Consider the following 7,061-nt stretch of genomic DNA (forward strand, 5'->3'; position numbering starts at 1 on the left):
AAAAAACTTGAAAAGTGCTCTTTCCCCATTTTGGAATGGTCACCACTGGCACATAATGCAACAAAGATTGTTAAAATCAACAGATTCATGGGCCGCAGTGACGTCACAGTCAGATCTTTTACCTGCATGAAAGGACGGCCAAATAAGTGAGATTGTGCATCATTTTTTGGCTTATGTGTGGTACGCACCACCCAGCAGAGAGAGACAGACATTCACATACAAGCTGAACAAGTCTGACTCTGCTCGGCTGGCATCTGTAATCCTGTCCTGTCTCACTCTGTAATTATCCTTTCCTCACTGTGCCACACTTTACATAAACACTTCCACAGCCGTGCAAGTGCATGAACAAACAATGCACATGAAACTCAAAATTCTCAATGATACATGAGTTGCCAAGTTGTGACATTGGAAAGGGTGTGTTGATTTAAATCAATGCTGAAACACTGATCTATGATATAGATAATATATCTGTAATATACATTACATATTTATACATGTACTGTATATATATATATATATACATACTGTATATATACATATTAAAAAACAAAAACTAATAACAATTTTAAAAACAGCAAAATTATTACTACAACTTTAAAATTATAAGTTAAAATGATTTTTTAAAAATGCAACAAAATTACTAAAACTTTTCTAAAATCTAAATAAAATAAATAGACATTAAAAAACAAACTGATAAAAATAATAAAACAGAATTACTAAGCGTTAATGAAATATATCCATTAAAACAAAAAATAATATAAAAGTAAGAAAGATGAAAAGGAAATATAAAGACATTAAAAAACTAATAAAAATTACAAAAAAGCAACAAAATTACTAAAACTTTAAAATTAAAATTAAAAATATAGAGTTTAAACAAAAACTGATAAAAACAACAACAAAATGACTAAAACTTAAAAAAAAAAAAAAAAACGCTGATAAAACTAATACAAATAGGGAAAAAAGAAAAATTTAAACCAGAAAATCTAAAAATGATAGCAAATCCATTGCAAGCATACATTAGAAATAAACACATGCATTGCTGCATTATAAATTGCATTTAAGCAAATGTAATTTCAGATTGCAGTGATTGTTTTGTGAAGTTTGCTTTCTGCTTTCCTCTGGATGTCACTAATGCAGTGAGCGTCCCGACCGCTGCATGCTGTGCATCAATTAATGCCATTTCTTGCTTTTGAGGTCAGTGTATTTGTGAGATGGCTGTTGTGTGTGTGTGTGTGTGTGTGTGTGTGTGTGTGTGTGTGGCGTGGCTCCAGCGCAGTCATATTAGTTTCTGGTGTAATTGTTGTTGTCACGCTTGAAGGATTTGCTTCCAGCACAGTTTATTTTATGGCACTGGCCCGCTGCGCATCACCCTGTCGAGCAGGTTCGGCCTTGCGTGTGTATCCACACGGATCTGTGTGTGTGTGTGTGTGTGTGTGTTTGTGTGTGTGTGTGAGTGCTGTCTTATCACCTCCTGCTTCAAGCATTTTTGTTTGTTCTTTTTTGTTGACGGATCTGTGTATGTGTGTGTGTGTGTTTGTGTGTGTGTGTGAGTGAGTGAGTGGCATAGCAGGTGTGTGTGTGTGTGTTCTCTCAGGGTCATCAGTGAAGGTGTGTGTTGGTCAGTGTGGATCAGAACATTATGTTGCTTGATGGTTGCATGAAGCTCTTATCATCGTGTGTGTGTGTGTGTGTGTGTGTGTGTGTGGTGATATATTACCTTCTTTTGTGCAGGTGTGATAAAAGCTTTGGGGTGTGGAGATACGGACAGACCTGAGATAACATATCCTGCCTTAGCACGACATCATTCTCTCTCTCTCTCTCTCTCTCTCTCTCTATGTCTCTCTCTCTGTTATGTCATCTCACCGTTTGTCCTGCTTTCAGGTGTTAAAACTGTGTCAGTGAGAATAAACCTCTGATTCAGTTCTTCATTCATTCACGTTCGTGTCAGCTGAACTCCATCTGAAACGTGTTGCTCATTCTTTTATAATTATGATGATTTGACTTTACAATAAGCTCCCATTAGTAATGCATCTTTGTTAATGTTAGTTCATAAAAATACAGCTGGTCATTGTTAGTTCATGTCAACTCAGGTCCATTAAATAATACTGACGGATACAGTACATCTTTTGATTTTAATATTGCATTAGTAAATTCTGAAATTAATATAAACTGCTTTAGTTCATCAGTTTAGTTTGTGTTATCTAGTGCAGTTAACTAAAGAAACCTTACTTTAGAGTGTTAGAGTGTTACCGTTATAATGTGTTCAGTTCTGAGATACTTTATTCATTCATACATGTATTTATTTCAAATGGTTTGTAAAGTTGGTTAGGAATTGTGTAGATGTTCATAGAATTGCTGAACAGTTACAGGGCTTAAAATATGCATTAATGTCAATTTTAACCTAAAATTATGATTGAATAAAAGTCTCAGCTATTAAATATTGTGTTTACACGTCCGCTCAAAGGTGTGGCCTGAATTTATGTTATGTTGAAACGAATTGAAATTGTGATTATATATGAACCAGGGTTATTATATAAAACCATATTAAACCATAGTTTTATTAACAGTATATATAATCAGCTAGTTGCCAAGGCAACATTTCTCATTTGATTTAGTTTAACTTCACGTACTAAAACTGAATTTAAATAATAAAAATATAGGCCTATAGACATTTAAAAAATAATAATAATAAAAAACTAAAACTTTAACTTTAACTAAACTAAACTGTAAAAGTAATTGTTTTTTTAATGTTTGTAAATAAAAAACAGAAAAAAGGCAGCACACATAGGCTCAAAAAATACATACATTTAATAACAGACTATTGAGTTTATGTATTCTTGGAGCCTAGGTGTATCAACTTTTATGTTCTGATTCCATAATCAATATTTTTGTGGCGAAGCCTGTTTGAGAGCATTTCCAGTGATGTGCGCGCTTTTGTTTTGTTTTGTTTTGTTTTTTTATGTTTGCAATTCATTTTACATCTGTAGGTGTGACATATTTCCAAATAAAACAGAATATTAAATGAGAAAAATATATATTTTATCCATGAGTGATTACAGAGACATTGACTTTTCTCTAGAATAACGTCACTGATGAGTCAATAAAACCAGGAACTGGAGTCTTAATCGAGTCTTCAGTGTTTTTTAATAAAGCTGCATCATGTCTGTGTTGTTCAGATTCAGGTCGTCTGCTGGTCTCTTCTTGGTATGACAAATAATAATTATGGTAAAAATAACGTTAAAATGATTAATGCATTTAATGCACGGCCCTGTCCAGACCTGTATGCCATACATTGATGCAGTGTTTCATTACTGAACGAATCTGTGGTTTTGAACTAATCGAGTGAGTCAATGATTCAGAGACTCTTTCACAAAGACAGTCACTTGCTTCGTTTCTGAATGAATCAGTTGAACGAATGATTCAATGACTCATTAAGGCAGTCACTTGCTTCGTTTCTGAATGAATCAGTTGAACGAATGATTCAATGACTCATTAAGGCAGTCACTTGCTTCGTTTCTGAATGAATCAGTTGAACGAATGATTCAATGACTCATTAAGGCAGTCACTTGCTTCGTTTCTGAATGAATCAGTTGAACGAATGATTCAATGACTCATTAAGGCAGTCACTTGCTTCGTTTCTGAATGAATCAGTTGAACGAATGATTCAATGACTCATTAAGACAGTCACTTGCTTCGTTTCTGAATGAATCAGTTGAACGAATGATTCAATGACTCATTAAGACAGTCACTTGCTTCGTTTCTGAATGAATCAGTTGAACGAATGATTCAATGACTCATTAAGACAGTCACTTGCTTCGTTTCTGAATGAATCAGTTGAACGAATGATTCAATGACTCATTAAGGCAGTCACTTGCTTCGTTTCTGAATGAATCAGTTGAACGAATGATTCAATGACTCATTAAGGCAGTCACTTGCTTCGTTTCTGAATGAATCAGTTGAACGAATGATTCAATGACTCATTAAGGCAGTCACTTGCTTCGTTTCTGAATGAATCAGTTGAACGAATGATTCAATGACTCATTAAGGCAGTCACTTGCTTCGTTTCTGAATGAATCAGTTGAACGAATGATTCAATGACTCATTAAGGCAGTCACTTGCTTCGTTTCTGAATGAATCAGTTGAACGAATGATTCAATGACTCATTAAGGCAGTCACTTGCTTCGTTTCTGAATGAATCAGTTGAACGAATGATTCAATGACTCATTAAGACAGTCACTTGCTTCGTTTCTGAATGAATCAGTTGAACGAATGATTCAATGACTCATTAAGACAGTCACTTGCTTCGTTTCTGAATGAATCAGTTGAACGAATGATTCAATGACTCATTAAGACAGTCACTTGCTTCGTTTCTGAATGAATCAGTTGAACGAATGATTCAATGACTCATTAAGACAGTCACTTGCTTCGTTTCTGAATGAATCAGTTGAACGAATGATTCAATGACTCATTAAGACAGTCACTTGCTTCGTTTCTGAATGAATCAGTTGAACGAATGATTCAATGACTCATTAAGACAGTCACTTGCTTCGTTTCTGAATGAATCAGTTGAACGAATGATTCAATGACTCATTAAGACAGTCACTTGCTTCGTTTCTGAATGAATCAGTTGAACGAATGATTCAATGACTCATTAAGACAGTCACTTGCTTCGTTTCTGAATGAATCAGTTGAACGAATGATTCAATGACTCATTAAGACAGTCACTTGCTTCGTTTCTGAATGAATCAGTTGAACGAATGATTCAATGACTCATTAAGACAGTCACTTGCTTCGTTTCTGAATGAATCAGTTGAACGAATGATTCAATGACTCATTAAGACAGTCACTTGCTTCGTTTCTGAATGAATCAGTTGAACGAATGATTCAATGACTCATTAAGACAGTCACTTGCTTCGTTTCTGAATGAATCAGTTGAACGAATGATTCAATGACTCATTAAGACAGTCACTTGCTTCGTTTCTGAATGAATCAGTTGAACGAATGATTCAATGACTCACAGAGATTTACATAAACAGAGCTGCTCCGTCCAGAAACACACTCTCTGACACAGCTTTCTATCACATTGCACACGATAAATATTGTTTGCTCTGTGATGAATTGCATATGATTCTCTCAGATGAAAGCATCTGCTAAATGCATAAATGTACATAATGCATAATGTAATTATACAGTTTGTAATGCAGCCATACGTGAAATTCAACTTGTGTCGCCAGAAGCATAAAAAATAATAATAATAAAAAACTAAAACTTTAACTTTAAACTAAATTGTAAAAGTAATTGTTTTTTTAATGTTTGTAAATAAAAAACAGAAAAAAGGCAGCACACATAGGCTCAAAAAATACATACATTTAATAACAGACTATTGAGTTTATGTATTCTTGGAGCCTAGGTGTATCAACTTTTATGTTCTGATTCCATAATCAATATTTTTGTGGCGAAGCCTGTTTGAGAGCATTTCCAGTGATGTGCGCGCTTTTGTTTTGTTTTGTTTTGTTTTTTTATGTTTGCAATTCATTTTACATCTGTAGGTGTGACATATTTCCAAATAAAACAGAATATTAAATGAGAAAAATATATATTTTATCCATGAGTGATTACAGAGACATTGACTTTTCTCTAGAATAACGTCACTGATGAGTCAATAAAACCAGGAACTGGAGTCTTAATCGAGTCTTCAGTGTTTTTTAATAAAGCTGCATCATGTCTGTGTTGTTCAGATTCAGGTCGTCTGCTGGTCTCTTCTTGGTATGAAAAATAATAATTATGGTAAAAATAACGTTAAAATGATTAATGCATTTAATGCACGGCCCTGTCCAGACCTGTATGCCATACATTGATGCAGTGTTTCATTACTGAACGAATCTGTGGTTTTGAACTAATCGAGTGAGTCAATGATTCAGAGACTCTTTCACAAAGACAGTCACTTGCTTCGTTTCTGAATGAATCAGTTGAACGAATGATTCAATGACTCATTAAGACAGTCACTTGCTTCGTTTCTGAATGAATCAGTTGAATGAATGACTCAATGACTCATTAAGGCAGTCACTTGACTCTGGTGCTTTAGTTTCATATTAATTGATTTTTGAAATCATTTCATATTTCAATATTATTAAAAAAACATTAATACCATTTATTATCATTACTGATGCAACTTTTTGTAATGTCTAAATGATTTAAAATATCTTTTGGGGGGGATTTATCATTAAAACATGTAATCCCTCCACAGCCCTAATATTTATATAATTCATGTCATAATTAAATTGTATAAATATAATTAATATATATATATAATTAAATGCTCTAGAATTGAACAGCATTATGTATGCAAGTACTGTAAGATGAAATGTGACTTTTCTGAGAGGTTTTCTGGTTGTTTTATGTTGTGCGTGTTGTTGGTTTAAACAAGTTAACCCTCTGGGGATGTGCTTTTTTCAGTTGCTTATATTAATGGCTACAGTCTAATAACACTGTAATCAGCACAAACTGCTGCAATAATATGTGAGCGGCATGCATGTACGTGATTGTGTTTTTTTGAGAAAACTACGTTTGTGCGTGCTTAGTGAAAAACTACAATTTTGAAGTCACTGAAATAAGGCCATAAAACACCTACAGAACATTTGTACACGAGGCTTTTGAGAACTGGATCTTCATCACATCATCACAAAATTGTTTACTCGCTTACAGAAAACAATATATTGATATAAGACACTTTGTGTTTGATGGAATGAGTGTCTTGAGGATCTGCTGTGTGTCCGTGCTTCTTCATTATTACAGTGATGCTCTGTCGCTCTCTGCTGGCCTCACAAACCACACAAACACCTGTTTTCACTCTTTTATTTAAAGGTCCCATATTGTACACCTTTCTGGAGTTTTATTTGAGGTTTTGATGCCGTGAGTTTGTTACTATACACGTTAGATGTGGTCCAGCTCATAGTAACAATCCTGTCAGATCGTCCATCCTTTGAGTGAGAGTGTAACGTTACAGGTCGGCCGATCTGGTTTCGTGGTTAAAGTTAACCTTTTCGACATGTTTCCGTGTT

Source organism: Sinocyclocheilus rhinocerous, unplaced genomic scaffold, assembly GCF_001515625.1.
Source record: "Sinocyclocheilus rhinocerous isolate Xijiao unplaced genomic scaffold, SAMN03320098_v1.1 scaffold1093, whole genome shotgun sequence".
NCBI lineage: Eukaryota > Metazoa > Chordata > Actinopteri > Cypriniformes > Cyprinidae > Sinocyclocheilus > Sinocyclocheilus rhinocerous.